This window comes from Poecilia formosa, unplaced genomic scaffold (assembly GCF_000485575.1).
Source record: "Poecilia formosa unplaced genomic scaffold, Poecilia_formosa-5.1.2 Scaffold96, whole genome shotgun sequence".
NCBI lineage: Eukaryota > Metazoa > Chordata > Actinopteri > Cyprinodontiformes > Poeciliidae > Poecilia > Poecilia formosa.
The window spans coordinates 140130-153175 of NW_006800035.1; the positions used below are offsets into that span (position 1 = coordinate 140130).

At 40.6% G+C, this 13046-nt stretch overlaps 1 long non-coding RNA gene across 1 annotated transcript; it reads right to left on the bottom strand.

The window, feature by feature from the left end:
* Window positions 1–5176: 5176 nt before the first annotated feature.
* LOC103142353 (uncharacterized) lies at window positions 5177–10651 on the bottom strand. The gene is made up of 3 exons (XR_476686.2): window positions 10385–10651; window positions 7228–7526; window positions 5177–5989 (listed from the first exon to the last, which is right to left on the bottom strand). It is a non-coding gene; the product is annotated as an uncharacterized LOC103142353 (long non-coding RNA).
* Between the last annotated feature and the right edge of the window lie 2395 nt (window positions 10652–13046).

Consider the following 13046-nt stretch of genomic DNA (forward strand, 5'->3'; position numbering starts at 1 on the left):
TGCATAGAGGTCAGAGTACAGCAACTATTCCTTCCATCCACAGGCTGCTTGTTAAAAAAACAGAAGCTGGAAATGACAAACTGTGAAGCTAAGTGAGACTTTCTACCCCGGTGCTTCTTTAAAATGTATTTCGAAAATCAGGGATTATTTTATAGATTTAATTTCTTTGTTTTCCTACTTATAAAACGTGTTTTTGCTTCAGATTAGAATCAAACTCCAGTCCGCGTTTTCCACGCAGCCAAAGCCTCAATTTACTGTGTGCTTTCAGCTCCGCAGCACTCACTGGCAACCTTCAGGATCCTTCCGCGGTTCACTTGTGTGAGAGTGTATGTGACTGTTGTTTTACAGCACGAAGCAACGAAGTTTCCATCGCAGTGTCGAAAACAGCCAAAAAACCCCACCGTAATTATTTTTTAAGTTCTGTTGACGACACTGTTAAGAAGATGATTTTAAATAGCCCCATGTCAGACTCGGGGAACTTGACGCACTATTTCGTCCCAGCTGTCCTGTCTTTGCAACGCATACAATACATTCCTGTGTTGTTCCGCGGTGTGACGAGGCTCTGCCTGCCTGCTGTTCCTGTAAACTCCCGCCTTGACTCAACGAGCGAGAGAGACAGACACAGCCGGGGAACAGAGAGGAAAAGCCCTATAAAACAAGCAGGCCCGCAGCACCCACATTATTCTGTTACAGAACGCGCATCACACTGTTAGAGAGAAGGAGAAGAAGAAGAATGCAATAATATTTGTAGACAATAACCGCTCACATGCATCTCATTGAACAAGATACTTATTTGTATATTCTGAATCACATACATTGTTAACGAATTAGGTTATTTTAATAGTTTAAATGGGTAGTTTAAGATTGAATTAAATTTGCATTTGAGATTTTTTTTTGACCAACCATTTTTAAAAAAATAAGATTATAAGCAGTTAATATCTTATCTTTGATAACTCTTTGGCATCTTTGTTCAGGATATGTCCAGATTTGTTAAAGGGGCAGTATAATGAAAAATCAACTTTTTTGAGCTTTAAATTATGTTAATGTACCAGGAGTGTTGCCTCGATTCTTTAAGGAAGGTTGAAAAAACCCGAAAACCGGCAAGGCAAACAATCAACCGGGCAAAACGGATGGTTGTAACTAGCCCTGCCTTCAAGGACATATCTCCTCCTCTGAGCTGCAATTTCCGAGCTTCCGACTCACAGAGTAGCACTCCTCCACTCAGCTCCTTCAGACTAGCCAGCACCAATTAGCAAACACCTGGTAGAACTGCAAACATTATAGGAGCTAGGGTTAATGGAGGAGCCATGTTGTGATGACTTCCTGAACCTGCTGCTACTATGAGTGGTACATTTCTCTAATGAAAATAGTTTGTATCAATGTGAACATGTGTTCGACAGGCCCAGTCAAAGTCCAGACCTAGATCCAACTGAAAATCGCTGGCAGGAAAACTGCTGTCCAAATGTTCTCAATCCAACCAATTAGAAGCTGTTCCCCAAAGAACACATTCCAAATGATTCGACTTATTGAACAGTGCGTTAAGTTTATTATTAAAACCTTCTTTCAAATGGTTCAGAAAGTGCAATTAGGAATTCAAAACATAATGTCAAATAAATAATAAAGCCGTACACTCTGCCTCCTCCTACTGCCCCACCCCACTGGGCAAACATCACACCACACTTTTCAGATTCTCACGAGTATGCACTACTAACTGGTGGACTATCACATAAGATTATGTGACTGACCTCATTCCTTCCTGGATGCTTGGATCTCATCAGTTGTGCATCTCAAACCCACAACTTATCCAGCGTCAACATGTTGGAACCTAATGACCAGTGTGTCAGCAACTGGTCAGAATGCACACAAAACCAGATTCCGCCGCCCCTAAGTAACGCTTTATGAGCGCTGATTTGGTTAGGCCGGAGCATTGCCTGGCAACAGAACTTTACCAAGTCCTGAATGAAACCAGCCATCTGTTTCCCCGGCCCGGAAAAACTGAATTCATTTGACACACGGCCTAACCCGGGAATTAGTTTTTTTTTTTTTTTTAAATCAGTTTGAACAAAAGAACAACTAAGTAAGCAGAGTGACTGAAGGCAAATACACTTCAAGAGGATTTGAGGTTCCTATTGCTACACTTGGACTAACTAGCATAGGAAAACTGTCCTGTCAGTCGGAGACGAGACAACAGCTAAACTGTTTGTGTTGAGTGTAAAGCAGGTCATGACATCCTAATCCCCTTTGTCTGGGATGCTGCACAATAGTTTCTGACCACATACACTGCCTTGCAAAAGTATTTACACCTTTTAAAAGGGCAGTGTTACAAAAAAAATGTACTTTTTTTCAGCTTTATTTCATATTATAATGTAATCCCTCATCATAATCATACCTGGAGTGTCGCTTTGATTCATTCATGCATGTTTGAGAAATCTTTCAGATTCATCTGTTGTCATGGGACATAGTTCCGCCTTCGTGATGCAGCTCCTCCTCCTCAGCTGCAGTTTGCATGTTTCCGAGCTTCTGCTCAGACTAGCTCCTTCAGACTAGCCAGCAGCAATTAGCAAACACCTGGAGGAACTGCGAGCATTTATACACGACATACTTCTCAGTGAAAAGCTAGTAGAAATGTGGTTAAAAGGTCAACAGAGGAGCCATTTTGTGATGACTTCCTGAAGGTGGAGTTTCAGAAAGAGCAGGAGTTTTTAAAGTGACAGAGGCCCAATTTCAAGGCAATAAGTTAATAGCAAAACTTATCTTAAGTCCTATTTGACATATATAGCAGGTTTCTAGCAACTGAAGTTAATGTACTTACTTCATTATGCTTTAAAATAGCACTAAGTGCCTGAAAAACACATAACACTGCCCCTTTAAACTTTTCCACATTTTGTCATCTTACAAACAGAAAGGTCAGAACATAAATGTGAAATGGAAGGAAAATTACATGTTTTTATGACGTTGGCCATTCATTGCAAAATAACTCAAGCTCAGTGAGTCTGGACGGTCAGTATCTCAGTTATATTTAAATCTGAGTCACTAACACACATATCTAAATGATCCTATTTTAGCTCCAGATGCGTATTTAGATCTTTACAACCTAAAGAGACATTTTGTTCTCAGGCCAGAAAAATGAAGCTCATTTAGAGCCGCAATAGGAAGTTTCTTGACTTACCCTCCTCCCCCCCCCAAAAAAAAACAGCCAGCATTTTTAGGATTTTAAATAAAGATTAAAAAAAAATATAATAAAAGAGGATGGAATTCTTTTTTTTACTCATTATAGATTCCAACCTAATACGAAGGAAAGCAGATAAAAAAAGCATATTTCTGTTACTATTAGTGTCATTCTTTGTCAAAATTTGGTGTAAATATTGCAGAAACAATTATTTTTTAAAGGTTAAATCTGTTACATCTGTATTCTAAGGCAACTTCGCTACTTTTACTTGGGTAGAATTTTTGGATTCTCTCCTTCAGTAACTTCAATTAATAAAGAACAAGCTTGTTTTAATCAAAAATTCACCACAGACACTCATGTACAGTTTTTGTTAAAGTTTCACAAGATTTATATTGACAGAAACTGATTTTTTGAAAAATATTTATTTTGCCTCATCTTATTTCTTTTATCATCATTTTATTTATAAAAGTTACATTTCCCTTTCGGCCTTTAAAATACCAACATTTCCATATAGCTGATGATGTTATTTTTAAATATTAAATGATTAATAATTTGATCAGTTACTCAGTAATGAGTAGACTTTTTACCAAATACTTTTTTACTCTTACTTGAGTAATTTCTTGGACTGCAGCTTTTTGCTTTTACTTTGGTGAAAACATGTTGAAGTAGTGCTGGTCTAATTCAAGTACAGTTTCTAGGTTCTCTCCCCCTCGTTCTCTTCTGTTTCACAACTGTGAAGCACTTTGTGTTGGTCTGATCAGAATAATTTTGCAAGGAACTGGACTTAGAGACAGATCCAGGTGAGGCTTCTTCCTGCCTGTCTGTGACCTTTCACCTGTTCCTCTTGATCTCCTGCCCACCTCTTATAAGCTCTTCTCCAGGCTTCATACTCTTTGAGTCATGTCTGTTAATGTAGATTGTTTTACCCTATAATGCACATGCCCACACAATACCCAGAGAGGGAAGTGGAGGGGTCAGGTTCACCATGGCGACCCCAAGCATAGGGGATTTGTTTTGTGTGTGGCATCCTGTTCTCCACTGGGCACACTCCTGGACTCGGTCTGAGAGGACAAAGGAGTTTGTGGCGTTGCTTTTGCTTCTTCTCATGCTTTCCTGAACCTGATGCTAAGCTACTAGGTCTGACCCTGACTGATCTACAGATACAGTCCAGGTGTCAGTTGCAGACTCTCTCTTTATGTCACGTGGGGTGAAAGGAGGTGATAAATTCTCTGCTCTTTTTTCTGATCTGAAGTGCAGATCACGAGGCGTCGTGGCTTGTTGATGATAACGGCTTTACCTTTCAGTAGACGCTTCAACATGTCAGAACGTTTTGGACCACCCTAAACTTGCTGTTAGAGCATCTTCTGTCAGAAGCTTCTTCAGAGTTGCTGTAACACTGACCGCTACAGGGAATCCTTCACTTGAATTGAGTTGAATTCAGAAATGGAGTCCTGTGGTTGGTGGAAAGCTGGGTTTGCTTCTTCTGTCCTTCTGCAATCTGCAGAAATACACCGTCATGGATGCTAAAGCTAGTCAGGGAGCAAAGTTAGGATAAAGAAACCCTGATCATTGTTCCACAGTAGCACAGCAACTCTTTTTGTAACTCAAGTGACATAATTCATTGATGATTTCTTCTGGTCTCTCCTCTAAACACAATCATAAAAATGAAGCACCATGTGTGACAGAGACCCAGCACTGTCCCAGACTTGGTGGTGGCAGCATCATGCTGGATGCTTTTTTTTTCTTCCAGAGACATTACTTAGAAGATGGAGGGAGCAAAACTCAGGACATTCACGGAGAACGCAAAGAACTTGTGAGAATGTTAGAGATTTTAAGACTATTATCTGAGTATTTCAGTTTGTTGCATGTGACACACTTTACAAAAATAATGAAAATAAACAAACGGATTCAGTTTTGTTTGGGGATATAAATCTCTGGAAGACCAACTGGCAAAAAAGAGAGGGAAAAAAACGAGTCAGAAGAAGGGTATACAGTTATTGTTTTATTCTTTAAATATTTCACTCAGATCTTTTTCTGTTTTGACAGCAAGACAAGAAGAAGCTCTGTATCTCAGTGTGAGGACTGAGTGAGGAGAAAACAGAACAAACAGCACCCTCAGAGCAGCAGTGGGTGGCTGAGTGTGGGGAAAGGAAGCAGAGGAGAGGAGCGGTGGCTCAGGACTGCCTCCCAGTGGTGCGCAGAGCACAGTGCAGGACAGATGAGAACTCCTTTGAAACGCCTCACTTTTTTATGGCTACTCTTTTCATCCCAGCACGCCTCCAGTAATGTCGCACCTGGCAGATACTGTCTCTCAGAAAATCCAGTCACCTCCCATGAACCGTCTGCGTTGGGAACGAACCAGAATCTCAAGGATCTTTCATCATCTAGTCGGCCATGAATGGCTGAAATAATTGAATAGGGTGACCCACTGTTGAAGTGGAAGATAGATTCTAATCCACGTAATAAGTAGGGCTCAATAAGCACTGCAGGAAGCCCCCAGCAGGAGAAAGGTACGGTCAGATTAAGGTTGAGGAGTTTAATTATGAACAAGGAAATGAAGTTCTCCAAACCTCTGTCTCACAGGGTAATTTTTAGCTCGCAGACGGTGGCGGGTGATTCGGGGCTGCCTTTTTTTTCCCCCGTCCTTTCGCTCTCAAGTCTGCACGCTTAAACTGAAGCATCCTCTGCCACTTGACAATCAGAAACCTTGTGAAGGATGAGGAGGTGAGATACAGGGAGGCGGGTGCTGGGGAAGGAGACAGGGATGAAGTGCCACTTAGGATATTGCTTCAAGGACTGCTCTCCTCGTTAAACTCATTGCTGTGGGCATAAATACAGCCAGGCATCAGATGATTTATTGACACACGCTTCCCTCTCCTCCGTCCTCCTGCCTAACAAGGCTGTGGTCAGATGAATTGTTGAACTGGAGGAATTTCTTTTTGATTTACGCTCAGTTCACAGGGGGGCTGTGGGAAAATTGTGGGCGCAGAGCGGAGTAAATGTGTATGAGGAAGGTTTAAAACTCCACTGATTAGACAGAAGTGTGTTAAGATTAGGTCAACAGTTCCAAAAATACCCCATAAAAAAAATCAAAGGTTTCAGCATGTATTGTAATTTTAATCAATGAGGGGCAAAATGTTTCACATGTACAGCCTGGTCTAAAGTGGCACCCCCATACATTTAACATCAGTGTGATCAAATATTTGCGAAAGCTTCATTTCAGGATGACTGATCCATTGATCAAAGGTTGCTTGAGGAAAATGTGAGAGTATCTGTGAAATCTGGACTGCAACATGATAATGACTCCAGACATGCCTGTTAATCCACCAAGAACTTCACAGAGAATGGAGAAAGCTACTAGGTTCAAAGCCCATATGCTGAGCTCATTAAGATGTTGTGGATGCCGGGGATGCAAGAAAGATCTCAAATGTCTTAAAACTGAAAGTGAGGAGTGGGACAAGCTCAGTAAAGACTAAAGTCGGAGGCTGGTAGACGGGAGTGAAGGGACCTCTGGCATTTTGTTCTTCAGGACAGGTTCTCTTCAACAAGTTACTCAAATGAGGCATTTTTAAATCCTATTATCTATAAGAATAAGCCATTTTGTCCCTACTATAGTTTCATATTTATTTTGAGAAACCTGGCATGTGTGGGTGAAATTAACAAAAAAGGTTGAATAAGCTATATTAAAGCTATAGTACGCAACGTTTAGAAATAATATGTTTTTACATATTTATTAAAACTATCAGAACAGTACAAGATTCAGAGAGTGTATGAAACCAAGATTCAGAGAGTGTATGAAACGCACTCTCTGAATCTACAGTAGGACTTCTCCCTGTAGTCCTGCTGCCACCTGCAGAAATACACGTCTCCTAGTCAGAAACAACCAATCAGGCCCAGGAGGCGGGTCTTAGTGCTTTCAATCCTGCTCATGAATGCTCTGCTCACAGCCTCCCTATTGCTCTCTGCTACGCAACAGGTAGCCAATGCTAACAACTGAGTAGCTAACATAGCCACCGATGACGGTGAATAAACAGTTTTTCTGTACCAGGAAAACTTACCAGGTCTTTGCCAAACTTGATGGCATGCTGAAGAGGAAATCAAGTCATTTCATTGTGTTGGAGTAGGGAGGCATCTAAAACCTGCTGGGTAGGTTGAGGACTGGGGAAGGAGTCTTCTCTTGTAGGGCAAGAATGGACAATACCAGTCCAAACATGACATATGTTCAAACTGTCCATACCATGCTGATACCTGTGGTCCTCCTGTGGCCATCCATCCTCGTCTAATGGTCTCATGCTATGGTCCATCTTAAGTGGTCAATGGACGAAAGGGAAGGGGTCAGCCATCTCACGTCGCTAATCTATCACAAGGTAATACAGAGACACACAAGAAACAGAACCATTCATAGGGAGTCCATGCAGAAAGGCTCCTGGCTGGGCTCTAAACCCAGGACCTGCTTATGCAAAATTGCAGTCCATACTTGGTCTAAACCAGTTTATCTCTATGGGGGCTGGTGCCCATCACCAGTGGCTACTGGGACTATGTGGCCAGGGCAACACAAAAGATACACAGGACAATCAACCATGCATGCCAACACTCAGAGCACTGTAAGGACAACTCAAGTCATGCTTAGGTTACACATTCAGGTGTGTAACCTAAGCATGGATTGGCAGAATATCCAGATTCCATCCAGAGATCCCAGGCAAGAATTCCAATGCAGGACCTTCTTAATGCAAAGCAACATCGCAATCAACTGTATCACTCTAGTGGTTATGATCTTTACTCCCTCACTAAAAACATGAGGGACCAATGGCCGACTGCAGCAGGAGGGAACACACTGACTGTATCTATGGAGGCGTCTCGTCCTACATAGCAGAGCAGCAGCAAGCCAGTACTGCCAATTCTGTTGAATCTACTAGACACTGGCTTAAGCATTGACTAGGCTGAACCAACAGGAGTACGAAACAATAGAACAGAATATTGACTTAAAGAGTTTGTGAAAGACTGATAACAGATTTACTGGACGCAGTCCCATGGAGTGGTCTCTTAATTGTTTCCACATTGATCATAAAGTAAGACGAGTGTTTGAAAAATGCTCAATGACTAAAGCAAAGAGACTAATCCTAATTAAATATTGGGGAAGCACATGCCAAGCCTTGTTCATGTCTTTAACATCAGTAATGCTGCAGTGAATCCCAGGCTGGCAAAAAACAAAAAAAACAGGGAAAATGAAGAGAAATTGCCGTCGCCTGCTTTTTTGCCACACAAATCTGCCTCACTGGTTGAAGACGGTAATTGTACATCTCATAAGCTGTCAGCCTCATGTGGCCACATGTAATTTCTTTGTCCCCGTTCCTCCTCCCTTTTCCCTCACTGAGATTTTTTGCCCTCCTCGCTCATCCTTCCGTCCTCGCAGCGCTGCTTTAACTCAGCGGTTTGGAGGGTGGCACGTCAGCACTGATTCGCTCTGACAATGAGCCACTCGCGCTAATTTACTCATTAATGCTAATATGATTGACATTTCATTTCAGCACGCTCCCCTCCCCTGCCACTGATAGGGCCGGCCGAGGCAGCCAGTAATCACTGACAGGGCCATTAAAAGGAGATTGCATGCAATTATCTCCCTAATTCAGAGGGTTCTTTTAATTTTCCGGCGTAAAATTGTCAATCTTGGAAGTGTAATCGCTCTCATTCCCATTTGAGAACGGGACTAAAAATAAATAAGAGTAGGGTATGTTACGCGTCTCTATGTTTTGATGCCAAAACAGATGCAGACAGATAGAACAAAGACCCTGATGAGGGGGCCTTCCGATGATAGGATGTTCCACATGAACCAGAAATACATGTAGCATTGTTTTGTTTACACTTGTATTGTGGTAAGAAACACTTTGCCGAAAATGTGTCTTGACCTAAATAACGCATACTCTGGAAAAAACCCCCAAAACAACTATTTGTGTCTGTGCTTTTAGGAAGATCTTATGAACGATTCTGGAATCTGATGGAAAGCTTTACAGGCAGTGAGATCTTCTTTTTATCCCAAAATGGAAAACAATAGGATGAGAAGGAAGAGAAACCTTAGAATAAATTAAAACCCAAACTGGATAAAAGATTAAACTTATAAAAAAAGTGCTAATTATTACTCTTTGTTTTAGATCAGTGTTTTCAAAGTGGGGGCCACCTGGGGGCGCTAGACGGGCCTCTCAGAAAGTTGGAGGGAAGATGACAAAAATACACAAATAAAAAATAATTGAATTCCATACATTTTTCACTCGATTTTATATATTTATGTAAAACGTAATCTGTTTTTAATCGTTATGAAATCTGAATTAAAATAACATTGAAACGCTATTTGCCATGCCCATCTTTCTGATTGGCTGCCAGTTTTATCAAGCTGCTTTGCTCTTCAAGCTAGCTTAGTTAGCACGGAATAGAAAAGTTTCTGACAAAAATAAAAAGGCTGAAGCAGTAGCCGTTCTGTGGAGGAGACTGCTGCAAAAACAAAAAACCTATGAACCGGGGATTGTGGTGAAATGTATTATCAGATAATAATGACATGAGCATCAGTTTAATAAACTAATGACATATCACCTGTTAACATTTTCCACCACAGGTAGCTAACTAAAATCAGAAGATGTTATAGGCACCATTTACAACAAGTGTGATATTTATTGTCTAGTGAATAAAAGTGAGAAAAAAAACAATGTTGACGTTTACATATTTTGTAAAATTGTCTATGGATTTCACTGTTGTGCTATAATGTGGAAAAATAAAGTCAAACCCTCCGTCAGGTTTTTTTTTTTTTTTTGACAGTAGAAAACCTTAGACAAGCACAAATTGTCCATCATTATGTCAAAAATATCTCCAGTATTCCAATAACATGCGACTATACAGAAAAATGTCATTTCAGTGCATCAGTATAAATTCATTACCATGCAGCATGAATAGATATAGCCGTATTAAAGTCACAGTGGTGGGCGATAGGAACGCCCGGCGTCGGGCTGAGCCACTTTTCCCACCTCCCCGCATTCAATTTGCACGTGCAGGTATCATGACGTGTGACTGCTGTCTCAGTGCATTTTTCAGACACAGGCAATATGAATAAAATCCAAACATGCGTTCCTGTAAGGTTTATGTCCTTTGAACACTCATTAAAGTGACGGGATTATTTGAATTAAACGAAAATTAAAGATGAATAATTATTATAAATCTGTTTGTTACCATTCAGTGATTCGGAGGCGACAGATTTCCAGCTCCAAACATTCACTGTCCTGTCTTCCCCAGTAAAGTTGGAGTCATCTTTGCTTCCTGAACAATATGGCTCCAAAAACATGGCTGCCGTACTTCACTTGAACCAGCTCCCTCTTCTTCATCACTACCATCTGCCTCCTTCCTCCAAAACTGCACATAAATCCCTCAAAACGACCTCCGCTGTTATGTACTCAGCATTAGTTGTTAAAATTTTGACTAACCTTTTTTACGTCACAAGATGGCGCCGGCGTATGACCCCGTTACTACAGGCGACAAACCGCGACACGCTGCAATTCGGTATAGAATTTATAGTATTCTGTGAGAAATATGATTTAAAGCTTTTGTGTACACAGAATGAAAAGATAGTAGTTAATATTGTAAGTCATGCAAGTTGTTTAATTGTGTCAGTACAGCAGTGAATTAGGGCCATTGGACATAGAAAAAAAGAAAAAGGAGAAGGAGTAAATTTCCGCAAAATTTTTTAAAATGAATCTCAGAATTTTTGTGGAAAAAAGTTGGAAATGGCGAAGGTTGTCAAAAATGTTTAATTTTTTAAACAGAAAATTTTCAAAATTTGAATTTGTTTGACTTTCTGCATTTTTTTTCTAGAAAATTTATGACAATCTCAAAAGTTTTCTGGCGGAAATTTACACTTTGTTCTACTTTTCTATCTACACTGACACTAACTCACAGTCATGTCAGCGACATTTAGCTCTTCACACAAGCTCAAGGCATCTTGGCTGACTGCCTGACTTCATCATTTTATTTACTTCTCTTAGCTGAGCTAAAATGATTTCATACGTTGTTCTGGTCCTTGAAAAGTTTCAGCTCCCCAAAAAAGTGCTGTGAAAAACAGACACGAGATAGATGCGCAATGCCACCTCTGACCCCATTCTACAGTAACTATTTCCAGGATTCCCACACAAAGGAATGATTTATCAGGAATGCGGAGCTCCTCAACACAAATCTCATTCAACAGCAATCAACCGGCCCAGGAGAAACCAGAGTCAGGGAGGATGGGAAAAGCCGTGCTAAGTGGAATCTGCATGAATAAGAGAGCAAACCCTCCACATTCAGAGCTGGAAAATGGCTTTTCATGCTTGGCTCAGAGAGAAGCCGATTGGGCCGCGATGCGTGGCACGTCCGCTCTTCTCCCTCACTGCAGGCCATTCAATTACCTCCAGTGCAAATTGGCCGAGGCTTTTATTTCTAGGAGGCAACCCCGGTTGCCCGTGAGGCATCTCATTTGAAAGTTCACCAATTAGGGAGCTAATGCATCTGTTTGTCATGGTTTGGAGGGAGAGAAAGACGTCGGCGCAGATGAAAGTGTCCCATTTATAGAGCGAGAAGGAGGGAAGAGAGGTCCGACACGGAACCAGACTCGCTTATCGAAACTTTATGAAGCATAATGAGATTTGCTGAGAAAAGTTTTGCTCTACTGCTGCCAATATGCTTTACAGCTTTTGCAAGTGTTCAAACTACCAACCCTTTCTCATATTTGTAAAGTGGAAGAAGTCATACATGTTTCTATTTTTGTTTTTAAATGTTTACTAAATAAAATCAAATCTTTTCAATTCAATCCAGTAGAGCCACTTGCTTATATGAAGGACATATAAGTAGGTCTTAAAACAATACCTCAAGCTTTCAATGTGTCTCAGAGAAAAGTTCAAAATGAGGAGCATTTTGAACTGCTCTGCGTTATCCCCATGGCAACTGAGGAGGAGCTGCAGAGACCCACAGCTCAGGTGGGACAGTAGCTCAGTGTTCGACTCCACAACTCTGACCATTATGGGATAACGATAATGGCCGTTATTCCATAATGGGAACTAGTTTATTCCATTAGGTTTGAGTTGACTGTTTTATTTTGAGCTACATACAGAAATAAATAAAAAAATGTTGTACGTCTTATCCTACACCCCATACTGAGTACAGTAATATTAATAATAATAATGTGCAATATATTTGTAATATTTCATGCCATTCAGAAAGTGAAACAGCCATTTTATAGAGTAAATATTTCAACCCTTTTTTAAAAAAAATCTTTTGCAGTTTTGATGATTACAGCTCACAGGTAAAGAAAATGTCATGTTGCGTCACCTTTCCCAAATGCAGAGAGGTAGAGGCACCAAATGATTTTGAAGGTCAGATGAAAAACAAACAAACAAAAAAAGATGAAAAAGCAAACGTACAAAAAACACAAAAGTAATACATAACAAAAAGCCAACAAGGAGACATGGGGAAACAACGGAAGGAACCAGCGAGGAGTGACTGAGAAAGAGGTGCTGGGAGGTTGAAAGCTGAGACAGTGGACCTGGGCTGATTGGCTAACTGACTGCAGGTGTGAGGGGAGAGAGAAGAAGACAAACTGAGGAGAGGGAGAGAGAACGAGAGTGGTAACAGGGTTTTGATAACAACTACCAAGAAAGGACTGAAATAAAGAAAAACAGGAACAAGACTGAAAATAATAAACTAACCCAAAATAATGAAACTAGAATCAAATCAAACTAAAAAACAACCAAAGATCTTAACAGAAATCCAAAATTCAGTGTCTATGAACATCAGGAAATCAAACTAGACCAATCAAAAATGGATATTTTAAGCCACACTGTAATGAAAATTGGAAATGCTGAAG